General features: G+C 40.8%; 2 long non-coding RNA genes across 2 annotated transcripts in view; one reads left to right on the top strand and one right to left on the bottom strand.

Moving 5' to 3' along the window:
• LOC106098841 (uncharacterized) overlaps positions 1–19,335 on the top strand; it is a 73,018-nt gene that overhangs the window by 5,205 nt on the left and 48,478 nt on the right. The window lies entirely within an intron of this gene.
• LOC112842133 (uncharacterized) lies at positions 1,347–5,591 on the bottom strand. The gene is made up of 2 exons (XR_003213804.1): positions 4,143–5,591; positions 1,347–4,052 (listed from the first exon to the last, which is right to left on the bottom strand). It is a non-coding gene; the product is annotated as an uncharacterized LOC112842133 (long non-coding RNA).

The following is a 19,335-nucleotide window of genomic DNA, read 5'->3' as shown; positions in this document are numbered from 1 at the left end:
GCAGACCAAGAAAGATCTCAGATAGACAGAAGCGACGAATGATGAGAACAGTCAGAGTCAACCCACAGACCAGCACCAAAGACCTACAACATCATCTTGCAGCAGATGGAGTCACTGTTCATCGTTCAACCATTCGGCGCACTTTACACAAGGAGATGCTGTATGTCAGAGTGATGCAGAGGAAGCCTTTTTTCCGCCCACAGCACAAACAGAGCCGCTTGAGGTTTGCTAAAGCACATTTGGACAAGCCAGCTTCATTCTGGAATAAGGTGCTGTGGACTGATGAAATAAAATTGAGTTATTTGGGCATAACAAGGGGCGTTATGCATGGAGGAAAAGAACACAGCATCCCAAGAAAAACACCTGCTACCTACAGTAAATATGGTGGTGGTTCCATCATGCTGTGGGGCTGTGTGGCCAGTGCAGGGACTGGGAATCTTGTCAAAGTTGAGGGACACATGGATTCCACTCAGTATCAGCAGATTCTGGAGACCAACGTCCAGGAATCAGTGACAAAGCTGAAGCTGCGCCGGGGCTGGATCTTTCAACAAGACAACGACCCGAAACACTGCTCAAAATCCACGAAGGCATTCATGCAGAGGAACAAGTACAACGTTCTGGAACGGCCATCTCAGTCCCAGACCTGAATATTATTGAAAATCCGTGGTGTGAGTTAGAGAGAGCTGTCCATGCTCGGAAGCCATCAAACCTGAATGAACTAGAGAGAAGGCGGATCAGCTAAATATTGATTTCATCTCTTTTTTTGTGGTGCCCAAATTTATGCACCTGCCTGATTTTGTTTGAACAATTATTGCACACTTTCTGTAAATCCAATAAACTTCATTTCACTTCTCAAATATCACTGTGTGTGTCTCCTGTATGATGTATTTAACTGACATTTTTTATTGTAACAACCAACGATTTATACAGGAAAATAATGAAGTTGCCCAAACTTTTGCATCCCGCTGTATATTATGATGCCTTAATGCTGGCAACCACCTAATAATACACTAAAATGACATTTATATAGTAGAGCCGGACCTAAGCATCAGAGATGACCCACAAAAATGGGCTAATCCTGATTAACCTGTTCATTTTTATACCACGCCACTTTTTTCAACTTGAGTTTGCCAACAGCACAAAAACTCCAAACACACTCAGCTACTGCTTTATTAATGTTATAGTGCCACTTAAGTCTTCTGAGGTGTTGTTGAGGAAAGTGCATATTTGTAATGTTTGTATAAGGTGGAAACTGAGCTTGATTGCAGCCAGTTAAAGCAGCGTGCTTCTACAATACTGAGAAATATTTAGACCTAGAAAATGAACACAATGAACATATTTCAATGTCATATTAATTATATTTTAATTACTGATGAAATTCAAATTCCTCTCAAACACAAAAGCTACAGTATATTTTACAGATGATATTTAACCTGATTTGCTGGTCATCACATCGCCAGACGTCTTAGCAGGGTGTTGCTAACACTAGCAGTGCTAGCAGTAGCAGCACAGGCTCTACTGACTGTGGTTTCACATTGCACGGGTCAAGCTGCTCTTCATTGTATTTGCTGTATTCTGTATAAAATCTGTTTCCAGTGCAAACTGCTGTAGAACTAAAACTAGTTGTCAGTTACTGTAGGGTCTAGCTTACAGCACACAGCACCTTCAGGTGATTGTTGTTGTGATTTGGTGCTGTGTAAGTAAAACTAAACAGAATTGAATCATGGCTCTAATACTGTCCACAGACACATCATATCTCATTAAGCACGTGAGGTTTACAACCTTTGGTTTGTTGGTAACATGATGTCTCATCAGTGGATGAGAGGAATTGTTTTCTCTCAAGCTTAACTATTCCTGCACATCCTTACCGTGGAAACATACTGCCTGGGTTGTCACCAGTATTCCAAAGCCCACAGTCTAGATGACGTGCTCTTTCTAACATTCAGCAGTGCAACTTAAACTGTAAATATGAAAGGATTAAAAATAAAGCAGCTCTATGGATCATAAAAAGATTAAGTCCTACCAAGAGTTGCATAAGGAGAAGAGCAAGTGGCAGCTGTATAGAGCTCTAGCAGTTACCGAGTCACACTCTCTATCACAAAAACCTGCACTTTAGTCCTTTGCAGTAATATTGCTCCACATGTAGCTGGTTCACTTTAATCCACTCTATAATCACATATACTACATCACACATCACAGCTCCAGAGATCAAGGTCAGAGTGGGGCTGGATTGCTTCGAACTGAGTGGATTATTGGTCATTTCTATTTAAATCTGCAATCCACGTAGTGGGGACTACAGTTTATACTGAGACAATCCCAGAGCAGGGGTGTCAGGTCTGTGTTCATCCTCTGCTATAAATAGTCCCGAGTGGTTGTGTAAAACTACATTTGTGAGGATACATATTGGGAGTTTATTAAAGAACTCATTTACTAAACACTGTGTATTAACCACGTGTGAATAAAAGCGTCGAGGCTTTCGTTACGATAGACCATCCAGCAAAAAAAAAAAAAAGCTCAGCTGACTGAGTAATAAACTTCACACTGAGGATGTAGAATATTTGTAAAGTTGGAAAAAGAATGAAATATTTTTACATGAAACCAGAGCTATACCTCGATTTATCCGGACAGGCAGGAGGCCTGTTTGCTGCTATTTAAGGGGAATTTGACGAGTGAGTAACAATGAGGAAAATGTGATATAACATGCCCCGATACAGGTAGAAATGCTGGCGTCCAGCCATCATGCGCTGAAGGCTTTGACATCTACAGTTTTCTCAGGTGTTGTTAGCAGCAGTAACTGGATCCTTCTGTCATATGAGAGCTTTAAGAAACTCTTTTTAGTTTAGCTCGCTATAGTGTAATATCAGACATGATAAACTGATTTCAGAGTTTCTGTGATGAAAGTTCAACTTCCACAAGTCTGGCTGACTTGTCCTCAAAATATAATCTTCCTACCGTCAGTGACCATTTTTAATTTCCAAACGCATTTCACGCACGTGAAGGAGAGTGCAGCAGCTAACCTGTAACTTCCAGCTATCTATGTGCTAATTCTGATTTCTAATGTTTGAAAAAGAAATTAAGATACCTGGAACAAAACTGACTTACTTTCATTTTCACACCAAACTCTTGTTTTGCCCTGTTTTAAATTGAGCAAGGCTTCTATCTTTACATTAGTGACCCAAGCTCAGTTAGTTTAGTCCAGCTAGAGCCAGGATCATGGAGTGGCTGTCAACAACATCCATGTGGAAGTGAGCCTACTGAAGGATCTTTGGGAAAGACAAAGACTGCATCTTTCTATTCATTAGTCTTCCTGTAGCTGTCATGATGGTGTCCCGAGGCCTGGACTTCCCACTTTCAGGCTGTGGGTCCTCCAGAGTCCAGCGGTTGTTCCTGAGACTGATTTCTGGCAAAAAAAAAAAAAGTACAGGAAATCTCCGGTAAGGACACGTAACACCCACAAATGCACGATGAGGTTGATGAAAAATCCCTATTGCAGGATTTCAGACATAATGGAGCAGCCGCAGTCTGTGATTCGCTGCGACGGCAGAGAGTTTATTTTGATCCATTTGACTGTGGCCTGTTGTTTGTATCGTCTCTGTGACATTGATATGCCCCAGAACATTTTTGTATGAGGCTCCATATTTTCATTCCATCTCTACCTGCTTGCCATAATTCATAGCAATGTGTGAGAAATTTGCAGCCTGTAGTTATGGCCTACGAGTACTGACAACATCGTCTCTTTGTGCATCAGTGATTTAACGTGCCAGCGTGAATTAGAAGCGAACCGGACGTTTTTTCCCTCCTGGTCTCGATCAGATGAGCTGGGTTGTAAATGTAAAAACACTTCATGGCGGCGGTCAGGTGTCCTTGGTTTTGTTCTCAAGTGTCTTTCTTGTTGCTAAAATGCATGTTTTTCAGAGCTCTTTCATGCATCTGCAGGCTTTGCGGCCTCATTTTGTGTGTGCGTGTGTTATCCGAGCTTCTTCTTGACCTTCACAAAGTAATGCCTGCTCGCCACACTCACAGCTCCTTTGTGAGAGTCTGAACGTTCGCTCCTGCAGAGAAAAGGTGGAGTGCTACGCATGGCCTGCAGACATTTTGGGGCAGAACATGATTGGCAAGGAAAAAGTGCAGTTTGTGCTCACGTGCACGTGTGTCTCTCCCACTGGTCCCGGCCGTCTGAAGGTCACACCATCCCCACGCTCAGCATTGTGGAGAGCTGCCAACGCTGATGGCTGCTGCTGCTGCTGTTGCACTGTGTCTGGCACATGCTTCCCCCACTGCAGGGCATTGATTAAGTGGCACAACTATGCCTCACCTGCTGGAACCAGCCAATACCAATACAGCAGATAGTCCAGCCAGCCAATAGGAGAGCAGGGAGAGATTTGGAGAGGCTGGAGACAAACTGACATCCAGCAGACAAACAGTTTTCCTTTTTTTCATCTTTTGGATGAAAAAACAAAGAGTGATGGAGGAGGAGGAAAAAATAAGCAGTAAGGTTGGAGAAAAGGGGGAATAAAATATTGAAAAAGGACTAAAACTGAAGGGTAATGACGAAGGACCAGATGGATGATGGAGAAATGAGGGACAATAGGCGTGAAGGAGGGAGATGTTAAAAGAGGGGGAGATGGGAAGAAGGTAAAAACTGCTTTTGAAATAGAGCTGGGGACGCACAGATATGAGGGAAACTTTGTGATCACACACACACACACACACACACACACAAATATTTTCAGTCTTTTCAGGGTGCTTTAATGAAGCTGTCAAGATGAAAAATGAGCTAGTCAAATCTAATAACACGAGAAGTTAAGAAGCAAACTTTTCATGCAGAACTGTGGAGAAAAGAGGATTCTGTGCTGATGAGTGCGAGCGGAGGAGACGTGCAGTATTTGTCAGCTGAATCATTGATCGAATGAAACAGCTCCTGCTCAACATGGATTGATTTCCTGTCTGAACCATCAGACACGGTTTGAAGTCACTCAGTCTGCTCGAGTCATTTACACGTAGCGCTTAAATGAAAAAAGGTTAAATTGCAAAAATGAAATGCTTTTTTGTTGTAGCAGTGAAACACTGAAGGGAAATTCTACATTTGGGTTTGGGGATTATATGTGGACAGTTCCTGAGACGATCCTGTCTCAGTCCGTCGTCTGAAGTCATCTAAGTAAGTAATACTTAATGTAAAGTAACTGTGTGAATTGGAGGTTTTTCATACCACTAAACAACAAAAACTGGAAAAACTGATTTTTCCATCCTGAGATGAAATATTTTTGTAGTCCAGTCCAAGACAGCGGAGTTAGACTTCTTTTGGCCAAACTTTCCAGAGGAGAAACATTGTTAACCACGATATTTTCTTTGGTAGTGCACATGTGGACACATTACAACTCATTACCTCATTAACTCGAACATACATAAGATATACTTCTGCATAATCAGAGGCTTCCCTGATATCTGCACTTGGGATGCTACCATAATAATGGATGACTGCAGACAATAGCATAGAAGAATGTATCTGACTTCTTTTTTTTAACAGTAAAGTTTCAAGTCTGGGAAATATTCTGGAATCCTTGGCTCCTCCCCCTTGGCTCTCTTGGTTGCTAGGCAAAACTCAGTTGCAAATTATTGCTGAAGGTTGCTGACAGTCACTGTGACATCAATTACTAAAGTCCTGTCACACCCACTGTGGTTGCAGTAGTTTGCTTATGTTGCTAGATGAAATTGCTCAAATATATGTATATTTTATATACACACATATATACATAAACATATATATGTTTATGTATATATATACATGCATATGTATGTTTTGTGTCTTTGGTTCATGATGTAAAGTGGTCCATCTTCTAATGAGATGGTCAATGGTTGGATCCCGTGTTCTGCCAGCCTGATTGGTTAAAGTGTCCTTAGGCAGGGTACGAACCCCAAATTTTCCCTGACGCTTCCATCGGAATGAGAGTGTGGCCAAGACACCGAGGATGCTCTCAAAGGCAGACAATAAAGCGCTATATAAATCAAGTCAAGTGAAGTGGCTTTATTGTCATTCCAGCCATGTGCCATGGTTCAGTGCACGGGGAAACGAGACAACGTTCCTCCAACACCACGGTGCTACGTATGACAGACAGTCAACACGGGACGACATAAAGTGCAAAAATTCCAAAAAACCAAAACGAAGACAGAGCAGACACAACAGTGCACTGGAAATGTGCAAAAGACTGAGCTTTGTGCAAAAAGTAACTTGGTGTATGAAGGTGTGTGTATGTGTGTATGGGAATTGTAGTAAAAAATAATGCTTTGGGTAAAAAGAGCTATGTAAGTACCCGTCCATTCCTTAGATTTAAGGATCTTTTTTCATGACTCCTTGGTCTTTGTTGGTCTTTAAGTAGTTCTTCAGAAGTTGAGCAGAGTTGTGCTCCTTCTCTTTGGTCAAGGTGGAACCATTTTGGTGCAGGTATCCAAAGTAATGGTAGCAAACACTGTCAAACTGTGTTTTACTGTGGCTTTGGACCAACGCTATACTATTAGATAATAATATATCATTCTCATGTCCCTCCAAACACAGTCGTGTTATTTACCATTTACTCAGTAAATGAGATTCTTTTTCACAATCTGTTTTAAAATGCTAATATATCTGAACCCACCCGAAGCGTTTAGCCTCGTTTCCCCTTCTGAGGTGTGGTTTAGAGCTGTCCCACAGAACTTTGGCTAGAATGAAGGATGCTGATTCCTGACTCAATCGCTATGTAATCTTGTTGTGATGGCTTCCTTCTACACAGCGATTAACATGACTTGTAATTTAATTAATTAATTAGCTAATGATTTCTTATTTCACACTTTATATAAAAGATGGGCATGCTGACCAGGAGAACACCCGCTGGTCTTTAGTTCCTTGCTGTGTATCATATTTGGATCAGAGTATAACCTGGGAGTTATGATTAGTTTAAATAGTGTTTATAATTTTGCCTATAAAAACCTGTTTTAACCAAAATATCTTTGCCACACAAATTACTAGCTAACTTTTTTTGGTACAGTGTTGAACAAAAGAAAATGACGCCCACCTGTCACCAACATGTCTTTGGTCCATAGTCCAGAATCCAGTTTTGTTGCTGTAAAGGGTTAACATGGTTAAAGTTTTTCTATTTCATATGCAACAAACATGTTTTTAGACTCCAATGAGTGTATGAACCTATTATAAAAATATTTACTGGAATGTTTTTCTCTTGATGCAGAAAAGCAAAAGCGCTCATTGAGCTGTTATCGTTTCATCTCATCTATTAAATTAAGTCTGGGCTTTCACCCAGTGCTGCCTCTTCTTCAGTTTCACTTCTCCATCTGTTCACATAGAACGTGTTTACGCTTTACTTCAAATATGTGTTGGGTCCACCGATTGCCTCCAGTATGAATGAAGAAAAGTGCAGCGTTTCTATCTCGGCATGCTTGACAAATTTATAGTGTGCTCTCTTTATGCTCAATGCAATGCTTTGATGGAATGAATAAAGCAGTAAACGGCCTCCAAAGGCTAAAAGGTTCATTAGAAGTTTCATTGTGAAGGTTGTGAACAGCAGAAATGTTATCTCTGTACTGGACACCGAATGTACTGCAGCAACAAACACTTGTCTTAGGTAAATAACGTGGGTATATATGACAAAAGTCAAATCTTAATTCTGACTAGGGAGAAGTGTCAAGTGTTAGAGAAGAACAGAATCGAACTGGAAACCTAAATTCTTTGATCAATTCCAAAGAAATACGAACTCTGTTAATACAAAATAAGATATCAGAAGCTACCCGTACACTCTTTCTTTCTTTCTTTCTTTCTTTCTTTCTTTCTTTCTTTCGTTTCTTTTTATATTGAAAAAACTGTTTAAAGTTGTTGGGAAACAATCACACGAACAAAAAGATATTGAATAGATCCTCGGTACAAAAATAAACAAACCTGACATGTTCATGTTCAGTCACACTGTTAACAATTTTTGTTTTGATTTTTATCCTGCTCACATTTCTCATACCAATATGTAGAAACCCAAACATTAACACATGTGCTGCTGCGCCGCCTACATTCTGCGCTGTTTGCATCAACCTTCTGGGAAATCTCATTCCAACTGCGAACTTGGAATTTCTGACTTTTGACTTATTCGGGAATGCACCATAGGAATCTCCCCTTCAGACGTTTGTGACTACGTACTGAACGTACGAACTCAGAATTAAGCTTTTGAAAAGTCAAATTTCACGTGTGTCATTTCACATGTAGCTAAAAGTTGGAAGTTTTCTTAAATATAAAAACTTTGGAAAATAAAATAAAACTTTGTCTTGAATCAGTGATCCCAGGATAATCCCAGTATAATCCCAGTATTAACAGTAATTGAGGGGCCCCAGATAGGAAGCTTTAAGCTTGACAGAAATACTGATTTATTTTATATTGGGATAAATATCGGTATTTCCTGGTGTGAATAACATTACTGTGATAAGATTTTTTGCCATATTGCCCAGCATCATTTTGAACTTTGACCTACAACAAAGATCCCTCACCAATCGAACGGTGTGGTTCCACTGTGGAGCGTATGTGGGTCAACCGTTTGAGTCCTTTTGTTGCTCACACAGGTGTTACAGCCTCTGTGTCACCTGGCTTTGGTGTCAGGTGGAGGGAGTGTGCTACTCCTACTGATTGTTTGGGGCGAAACATATTTGTTGCTCATGATTAGCTGTAGCTTTAGCACAACCACGATAGTCCTGATGGAGACAATTAGCAGCTTTGTTTGTGTGGTTGTTTAAGAGCTTACTACAAGCTTCCTGTGTTGGGAAGTAAACTGACCAACATATTAGCATTCAGTGACCCATGGAAGCTGACTTGATTGGGATCTTGCTTAATTAAGTATGGTAGCAAACACCTGACCTGTGGGTGGTTCTGTGATGTTTAGAAACTTCCAAAGAATTTAGTTTAGTTGGTTCTGAAGTCATTTTAAGTGATGGAGCAGCAGTTGCAGTAGCTGTAAAGGCAACAAACCTTCTCACCTACCACATCTTCATCACTGTTTTCACCTCATCCTTTGTAGGTGCTGAATTTGATTTGACCAAGAAGCAGGAGCTGAAAACTGAGGCAAACCTGGAAATGCTAAAACCCCCAGTCTCCATGGACAGTTTTCCTCTTGACACCACCCGTATGACTGATGATGTTTTTTTCTATTTTGTAATCATTTATCCAAACAGAAGCTGGAGTCGGGGAAGTTGTATCTCCATAATGTTGACACATGTAGCTGCTTAGACTTCAGCTCCACTATTTGCACTCAGTGGAGCGACCCTCCCCACGTGTTTGCTTTTGGTGTGCTGCAGATGATTATTCATTGAGTTACATTAAAACTAATAGGGCCTGCTGTGTGGTACAGCCAGTACATAATAATAATAATAATAACTTTATTTATAAAGCACCTTCAAGCAAAGTGCTGTACAACTGTTTGAAATTAAAAAGGTTTAAAAGTAATACATAGCACTACAGATAGGAAACACAGTACAAGTTAAGAACAGAGAAAAAAGAGAAATTAAGAACAAAATAAAAAGAAGAAAACATTTAAAACCTAAAAGCCATAGAGTTAAGACATGTAGGATAAGGTAAACAAGTGTGTCTTCAGCTTAGCTTTAAAAACCTCGACAGAGCATGCCTGCCTAATATCTTGAGGGAGGTTATTCCATAAAACCGGGGCACGAAAAGAAAAAGCACGCTCTCCAATTTTCTTTTTCCTGGCTTTAGGAACTTTTAAAAGACCAGAGTCCTGAGATCGGAGAGCACGGGATGGAATATACCGGTGTAAAAGGTCAGAGAGATACGAAGGTGCTAATCCATTTAAAGCCTTGTAAGTGAGCAACAGGACTTTAAAATCAGCTCGAACCGGACAAGGTAGCCAATGAAGAGAATATAAAACAGGGCTAATATGTTCGAATTTTCCAGTTCTTGTTAAAATACGAGCAGCTGCGTTTTGCACCATCTGTAGACCTTTAAAACTTTTCTTTGGTAGCCCTGAGAAAAGAGCATTACAGTAATCAATGCGTGAGGACACAAATGCATGAACAAGAATCTCTGCAGTATCGTTTGACAAAACTTGTCTAATTCTAGCTATGTTCCTCAAGTGATAAAAGGCGGTTTTTGTTATTTCTTTTATATGAGACTCAAAAGAGAGCACCGTGTCAAACCACACGCCCAAATTTTTTACTTTGTCTCTACAAGTTATGACCCTATCATCAATTCTCAGGGTAAAATTTTGGGACGAGTGCTGAAATTTAGGTGGTCCAATGACCATCAACTCTGTTTTATCAGTATTTAAGCACAGGAAATTATCCGATAACCAGCCCTTAATTGCTGATAGACAAGATTCCAAATTAGAGATTTCAGTACAGTTTCCAATTATTAGAGGAACATAGAGCTGCAGGTCATCAGCATAACAATGAAAGGTTACTTTAAAAGAACGTAAAAGAGCACCAAGAGGCGACAGATACATAGAGAACAGCAGTGGTCCAAGCACAGAGCCCTGAGGGACCCCATGCCTCACCACACAGGTCTCAGAAAGAACATTATTAAAATTAACAGTCTGAGACCTCCCTGACAGGTAAGATCTCAGCCATGATAAAACATTCCCTGTAATTCCAATAAAATGTTCAAGCCTATCCAATAAAATGCCGTGATCAACAGTGTCAAATGCGGCACTTAGGTCCAGTAGTAATAAGACTGAAGTACGATCATTGTCTGCATGTACCAGCAGGTCATTCACCACTTTTAGTAAAGCTGTCTCTGTGGAGTGATTTGGTCTAAAAGCAGACTGAAATGGTTCATACAAATTGTTTGTTGACAAATGCTCAGTGAGCTGCTTAAAAACCACTTTTTCAAAGACTTTAGACAAGAAAGACAGATGTGAGATGGGTCTATAGTTTGCAACCATGTCAACATCTAGTCCAGGCTTTTTCAAGATTGGTACTACCACACCTGATTTATAACATTCAGGGAAGACTCCGGTCATCAATGAAATATTTAGAAGAAACAGAATGTAGGGTCCTAATGTTGACCACAGTTCTTTTATAGCCCAGGCTGGTAAAGGATCCAATGAACAGGTTGTACTACGAGCTGCTTTTACAACCTTGGTTAATTCAGACAGAGAAATGACCTTAAAATCAGAGAACAGTTTATCAGCAGCAACAGGCAAGACATCTGAGTAGTCTGACAAACTACCTGAGGAAGGAATAATCTGATTCCTAAGTGTGTCCGCCCTATCACTGAAAAACACAAGAAAATCATGAGCCATCAAGTTAGAACAGCAGAGAGTTGACTTGCTCTCTGTAAGTTGTGATACTGTGTTAAATAATAGTTTTGAATTATGTTTATGACTCATGATAAGATTTGAGAAGTAATTTGCTTTCGCTGTCGACATCGCTGATTGGAAAGAAGTCAGGGAGTCCTTCCAAGCCCGAAGAAATACTTCTAATCTGGAAGATCTCCAGTGACGCTCTGCCTTTCTACAATTTCTCCTTAGATTCAAGAGCTCCTCGTTTAGCCAAGGCATAGGGTTCTTTTTTTGACATTTTAGCTTCTTCACGGGAGCAACAGAATCCAGTAGCTCAAGAAGTGTATTATTTAAGTTCACAGTCAAAGAGTCCACACATAACCCCTGGGTAAAAATGGGGTCCGACACCTCAGGTAGATGTAGTTTAACTCCAAGCAATGCCTCAGGGCTAATAAAACGAGATGATCTGAGGGGCAGTTTTCCCCTCTCAAAAGCTGGAGATTTAGGGATTAGAATATCAAATAAAATTGCTGAGTGGTCTAAAATAGGTAGAAGACAGTTTTCAGTCATCGATATATTCAGTCCATAACCTAAGACAAGATCTAGGGTGTGGCCCATACGTGTTGGCCCAGACATCAGTTGTGTAAAGTTCAAGGAGTCAATTATATTTAAGAAATCTTTGGCCAGGGGTTTATCCTCACAGCACAAATGGATATTAAAGTCCCCCACTATAAGAATCCTTTCATAGTGAACAATAAAACATGTCAAGAAGTCTGAGAATTCCGAGATAAACAAATCATTATATTTAGGTGGACGATAGATGACTATAATTAGAACCATAGGACAGTTTAAGATCAGGAGTTGGGACTCAAATGAGGTAAAAACACCAGGACTTTGTATCTGTTTGCATTTAAAACAGCTTTTGATGATAGAGGCTACCCCGCCTCCCCTCCCAGACAGCCTGGGGGAGCTGAAAAAGCTGGCATCAGTGGGGCACAGATCCAACAAGGGTGCCACTTCCCCATCGCGCAGCCATGTCTCGGTTAGGAGCATGATATCCAATTTATACGTATCGAAAAAGTCTCGAAGAACATGAGTTTTATTTGATACCGATCTTGTGTTTAAGAGAGCTAAATTAATTCTCTGTCCATCTGTGGTGGCAGGCAGCAGTTGTAGATTATTTATATTCACTCCACCTTCCCTCGCATCCCGTCGGCGTAGCGGCCAATAAAGCAGCGTCCGGTGAGCATGCTCCGATGACGTCGGGTAAACAGGAAGAAGGCAACGCTGTTTGAGGCCAGAGTAAGGTCCTAAACAGCGAGGGTCGCCGATGGTGAAAGCCCACCGCATGCGAGCTCTAACCCGAACACGCTTCCCAGAGCACGTTCCACCTTACTACTAAGTACTGAATAAGAGAGTAACAGAATAGCAGGGTTCACTCACCAAAACTGAAGCAAAGATGTGCCCGTGCATTAAACCTGTGCAGTTTCTGGATAACTTGGGTAAGTTAGTTGTTAAAATGCTGCGTCCAAAACCAGTGGGTGATGTCACACTGACATCTTTTAAATACAGTGTTACCTTGACCTGAACTGACGGGTTCGAGTCTGTATGCACCTCCTGAAAGAGCGTGTTGTAAACCAGCGCGTACACAGGAGGCAGTTTTTATCTCACCGTGCACACACGAACACAAAAAAGAAGATGTATGTGCAGTGGAGCTCCAGCGAGGCAGCACACAGTCTGAGATGGATGCAACTTTCTGACTTCCAGTCCCCAACGGTCTTCGACCTGCAGCGTCCTGCACTGTCTGGTGTGCGTGAAGCGCTCGTGTGTTTCGTGCGTGTGCTGTGTGTGTGTGTGTGTGTGTGTTGCTGTAATAGAACAAAGGATTCTTTTGTACATCGGGCCCGTGGCTGCAGCGTCTCCTCCAAACACTGTGCGCTGCATGTATTTTCATGTGTGCTGAACACATGTGTGCCTTTTCTTGCTCAATGTTTATTAAGCGAAGTCTGAGCTTCACTCCAGTGTTTTTACATCCCTGTGGAGCGCAGCTTTCGCCCCAGGCCTGGCTGACTTTGGGCCTCCTGCCTTTCGTCAGATCCCGCTCGCCTTCCTTTCCTCTGGCTACCATCTAGTAGACTTCTGCTCCAGCTAATGCTAATCCTTCTCCTGACAGCTCCTTAGCACAGCTGCACTCGTTTTTTTCTTTCCGTTTATACGCCGATATTCAAAGATGCATGAAGAAAGGGTCGCAGGAAGATAAAAATACAGACCGTCTCTTGAACAACAGAAAGAAGCCACCAGTAATAGTAGATTCGATATTTTGCTTGGACTTGATTTAGCTCCTGGCATCAGTTTAGTTGGATACGATCCAGTTCAAGCAGCAGTGCTGTTGTCATTTTTTCAGTTTTTTATGCCATTGGCATGAGAAGCTGCGTACTTCCAGAAATAAGAAAAAACTTCCATTTTCTGCACGAGTGATTTGAGCAGACCGACACTTGGAGCATCTACGTGCTTGCTTTTTGAAAAACTATGCAAACTCCACCATTGGTGTGAATTGGTGGTATCGCCAACAAGACTCCCAGTATGTGATATTGGCATGTTTGGATTCCTGCGACATCATCATTGTAACTGACCAATCACAGCGGTTTAATCAGGGACGCTGTAAAATACTGGTTTCATGTGATGTCACCCTGTGGTTGGGTGTATTAAGCTATGCTAGCTGCTTGGTTAAACTGCACTGCGGTGCCATCTGCCGTGACTCACAGATGTCTCATTGTCACGCCGTTGCAGCAAAACAGATGAATAAAAATGGCTGCACTGCTCGTCCATTATTACATCTCCACACCTTTACTGAGTGCACATTAGGAATGTGATGCCAAGAACTGCATTCGAGTGTCACCAGCCACGGGCCCATGCGTCTACTAAAAGAGCTCTCATTAATATTTTACCTGTCCCCTTCCACATACACTGTTTATGCTCCGTGGAGGTGACACTGTATTGGAATTTGTCCTCGCTAGAACAGCTGCTGGAACGATTCCCTGCTTGCCGAACCCGACAGCGACATCTTTTCAGCGTTTCTAAAATACCGACACCTGGAGCTGGAGTGTATAGCACATATGCTCAGCTGCACATCCATACACTCAAAACCATGCACACGCCTGGAATACGCAGCCTATGTAATTCCATCGTCTGTGCATGCCCATCCCTCTGTGCTGTGTTTGTTTGGGTTGTATCTAGTTCCAATGCCATATGCTATCCGCAGCCATTGGTATCACACTCTGCGGCAGGCCCTCAGTAGCCTGCTGTTCTCAGGGCTCGGCTCCTCTTGTCCAAACAATGACTCCACTGACAAACACAAGCATTAGAGTTCATGATGAAAGTTTCAGAGCAGACACTTGCATATTGTTTTACTGATCCACTTTCCATGCGCTGTGCACCTCCATCACAGTAGCGCCAAACACAAGGCTTCTTTTGAAATCGGTCTGCAGTTCTGCAAAAAGTGGCAAGCAGGGCAATGAAATGAGACAGTGCTTAAGTGCAATAAAACTCTTTCAAAGTTTGCAGGAAAACTAAAATTGTTGTTCCACTGCATCTTCCTCTAAACAAATTCATCTTCATTAGACCCGTCCACGTCTAAGATGTCCCACTAAACGCTCCTAATGCACCATCTGAAAAAAGCTGATGCAAACATATCGCACAAAGTCTGTTTCCACTTTAAAACAACAAAAGTTCTGAATTTGATCAGTGCTGTTGGAATAAGGTCTGCAAACCAAAATATCAGCAGTGGGAGTCAGGAAAAGGTTACAGTTTGGGATGTCACATGTTGGAAAGCTTGCTGTCATTGTGCTTACTGACAAAACTTAATTATAGCTCGTTTTCCCATGAATGTATTTAAGTGTCATTATCAGATTCCTATTCAAGTTAATCTTCCTCGCTGTGGTTGCCGTTTTTGCATAAAACACTGTGGGCATGTGCGTGCATGCACACAGGTTCTTGCCTGCACCTCGGCCTTGAAATAAATCGCGCAAAAGTATGACCACCACGCAGGAGTCAAAGTTCAACCCAGTTGTGTGCCGCTTCCTTGATGGAGTAACCTCAGTCATCCTAGCTTGGCATTCTTCACTTTACCTGAAAAGTTGTGGAGAAATGGCACATATCAGCTTTGATAACGACATTAATTGGACGTTTGGCAGGATGACATGAACCAGAGAAATATTTCAGTATACTTAATCATTGCCTAAACGACCTGCAGATATCGAAAATGAAGCCCAAGTCATTCATTCTGCCTGCATGGTATATGAACCTACTGGTGCCAGTTTAAGTAATTGATGGAATCACCTGTGCAGGAGGTATATTTCTGTAACATATATGTCATATTCCCAGTATGAAGTTGTTCCAAACCACAGTGTATAAACATGTATGCACTGAGTGCATTGGACTCTCTTAAGTAGAGTCAAATGGTGTATGCTTCAGTAGTGAGGTCACAGAGCTTGTTACCATGATACAGACTGTCATAGTAACCTGATGTTATTGCCGTCGGTATTACAGGAACCCAGATGCATCAAATCATGTCAACATTTACATGTTTCCCACATAAGAAACATGTTTCAAAACTGTGTGAGGTGCAGAGCAGAACATAATGCTGTGTTATCATCTGTGCTCCACATGCTATATGATGAATCCTTTACCATAATGTCACATAGTAACTGTTATATTTACTCGTTCATTACTGGAAAGAATGCAATTCTGACTTTACTGCGATATCACTTCCAGCATTGCTGTGCCAGGTGTTTAATACGACTGTCCCGCTGCAAACCATTGTATAATGCCAGTGTACTCCTAATGCTGGTCCACAGCCCAGAGACACCGACAAAGTCCTTACCAAGTCAAACACGCAGATTTCCTGCAAGATCGTTATATATCGGATGACGATATGAAAACGTCTATCGTTTCATGTTACGCTATCGTTTGTTTCGTGGTGTCACAAAATAAATAAAATAAACTGTTTAAAAATGTATAGTTTCATGTATCGGTCAAAACACTCGACTCCAGGTACACGACGCCCAGCTGAAAACACTTCATGCAAGTCGAGCTGCCCGAGATTCACAGAATTTACAGAAAATGTAACATTTTTGTGATTTATATCGTTATCAGGACGATAGATGTCTTATATCGGGATATGAGATTTTGGTCATATTGCACAGCCCTATTTTTAATTTCTCCTAGCTATCTGAGATTACTTTGACCTGGTGGGAATCAAACCTAAGTGTCACCTTTGAAGAGGTTGAATAGTTTTATTTTACAGCACATCACAGTCAGCTAGAGTGAACTGAAGTCAAGATTGTTGTTTAATAAAATGTCAGACATTTTATTGAGTAGATTAAAGTAAAAGGTGCAGAAAAGCCTAAATGTAGCAAAGACATGAAGTTAAAAATGGTTATTTCATTGTCTTCTTTCTGACAGACATTTTCCTAAGAAAACGTTCTTATTGTAAATTGTACATCTGGATTTATCAGTTCAAACAGGACATGGGACGGCTCCGTCTGCCACAGGTCTCTGCTCATCAGACAGATTTCTGGCTGATCTTGACGAGTCGTTGTGGTGAAGTTGTTGCACGGAGGTTTGTGTCCTTGTGTCCAGGACTAGGCCATCTCTCAGACAAGGGAAAAGGGATTAAGTCCAAGGAAACAATCAATATTCTTAATTTAATATATTCTTAATTCTTAATGTTCTTAATTGCACCTTGGTCATAATTGGCCCTTGGGGACAAATAAAGTCTCTCTGATTCTGATTCTGAATATAACCTCTACAGCTGCTAATGAATTCTGAAAAATTAACAACTTGGCAAAAAAAATTTGCAGGCCAGTTTCACCGTTCACATATAAGACTGTAGAAAAGAGACAACTTACTCACGTTAAGTTTACCAAACCTTTAATTGCTAGTCCCAACAACTTTTTTAGGTTTTCCGTACCTGGATGATTGAGCATGCATCAAGATTAGATTCAGTAAACTGTTCATACAATTCCAACTGTTGTATGTTCATTTACGATTTGCATTAATAAGGAAAACTCGCAAAAATCGTTGCCCTTGATGGTCACCTGTTCTCACTTGAGAGGGAGCGTGTTTACCTGCGTAGTTAAAATAAAAGCGTAGTGTCGTCTCAGTCGTGTCGTCTCTAGTCTCGGCGATCACTCTGCATCAATTCTTTGAACTATGAAGGATCATAAAGTAACTTTACCTACACGAGTGTTTTCAGCAGCCACCATGCAGTGATGGTAGCTTAGCAAAGTTAGCACTTTACCCTCTGTAGGTGGTTAGGATGACTCCACTTGAAGGATGAGGGCTCCACTTCACTGCAGAGTCCTTTCACTTTCTTAATATTGGACATTTCAGAAACTGGATTCCAAGGCGAAATGTTCAGTTCGCCACAAACACTTTTTAACTCCGTAGCAGGGCAAAGTTAATGGAGCAAACAGCAGCGTAGATAATTCCCGGGCCAGCCTGGGGCTCCAACCAGTGAAAAAGCAATCCATGGCAAATTCTCGTTTTTCTCCGAGGAGTCCAAGAGTCACAGAAAGGAAGTACGGAATCTGCAGTTTAAATTCCAGAAAAACAAATCTGTATTCCTGATTCGATTTTTGGATCCATTTACTTATTTCTCTTTTTAAATTGCAATTTTATAGAATATTTAGAAGATGTGATTTTTAATTTTGAAGTTGAATTTTTTCTTGTAAATAAAGTTTTTATGAAGTTTTTCAAGTTGAACTATTTGTTTATAGACTAATAGTGTATGTAAAAATAATATTAATGTCTTAATAAGTAGATATCATTAAATATAATAAATTAATACAATTGTAAAATAATGTTTATATTTTTTTGCATAATTAATTAATTATTCTTCAGTTTTAAAATTCTTTATATGGATGTTTGTGGGTCTGTGTAGAAATCTAAAATAAGTGATGTCACTGATTTCTATGAGGACTTACAGACTAACTGATTTAAATGTCAGTGTTGGCGTTTATAACAGCTGATAAATGAAAATTAATCTGTTAAGAAGAGACTGGAGAAACACCTTCATCAATGTTGTTATTATTATTATCATTATTATTATTATTATTATTATTATTAATGTTGTTTAGTGTGTCGACCAGAGGACACTCTGCATCTGTGATAAACCCAATGACCAGCTGATCCAAACAGGGTTGTACAGATTATAATCAAGTAAATTAATAACTGCACGTACCTGTAGCAAATGTTTGGGAAATGTGTTTATGTGTTGTGTATCAGATATTAAATCAAATTTAATATCTGAATATTGGACTTGTATATCACAAAATATCAGTATTGACATCAGTTTTAAACCAGTCAGGCTTTATATTGAGCGACAGTATACTGAGAATGTTGAAGTAATCCAGTAAAGCTAGTAACTGTACGAGCCCTGTGATGGACCGGTATCCTGTTCAGGGTAGGCAGCCTCTTGCCCAATGACACCTGGGATGGATTGGAATATTTTCAGCGGTTGAATTCTTTTCTGTGAATTTGTAGCAGTTCTAAGACTCTTCCTGTAGTAAGCTCTCAAACTGCTGGTGATTGTTGTGCCCAAAGGCAGCTTGCTGTCCGCCATTGAATGAACTATGGGGAGGAGAGTGGGCGGAGAGGGGAGCAGTTTTGGAACCATAGTGTCCGTATGTGCAGATACTGCTGTACGTGAGTACATGTACATGTCTGCCTCGGGTGGCTTTGCGTCGGTCTTGGGTAATTTCAGACGGCGGTACAAACTAAATGAGACGGACGTGTCCCTCCCGTTGACTTATTTATTTTGACTTTCTGAAGATATGATTGGCATTGCTGCTATTTTTGACTCCCATCAAAGGTTGTTTTTTTTTTAAATCTTTGGCAACTCTGATTGTCCCAAAGCCAACCTGTAATCATTTAATGCACTGTACTTCTGTAGAGAGAAAAAGACACTCTTTCACGCTGCTGTCCTAGAAATTCTCTTTTAACTGCTGCTGTGTATTCTGTTTGAAGCCTCCGTTTGACAGCTTCATTTGTGAAGCGTCTCAATTAGGCAGAATATTTC

The sequence above is a fragment of the Oreochromis niloticus genome, linkage group LG14, assembly GCF_001858045.2.
Source record: "Oreochromis niloticus isolate F11D_XX linkage group LG14, O_niloticus_UMD_NMBU, whole genome shotgun sequence".
NCBI classification, from domain to species: domain Eukaryota; kingdom Metazoa; phylum Chordata; class Actinopteri; order Cichliformes; family Cichlidae; genus Oreochromis; species Oreochromis niloticus.
Note: the sequence above shows the minus strand (reverse complement) of the source record. Positions and strands in the feature narration are given on the sequence as shown.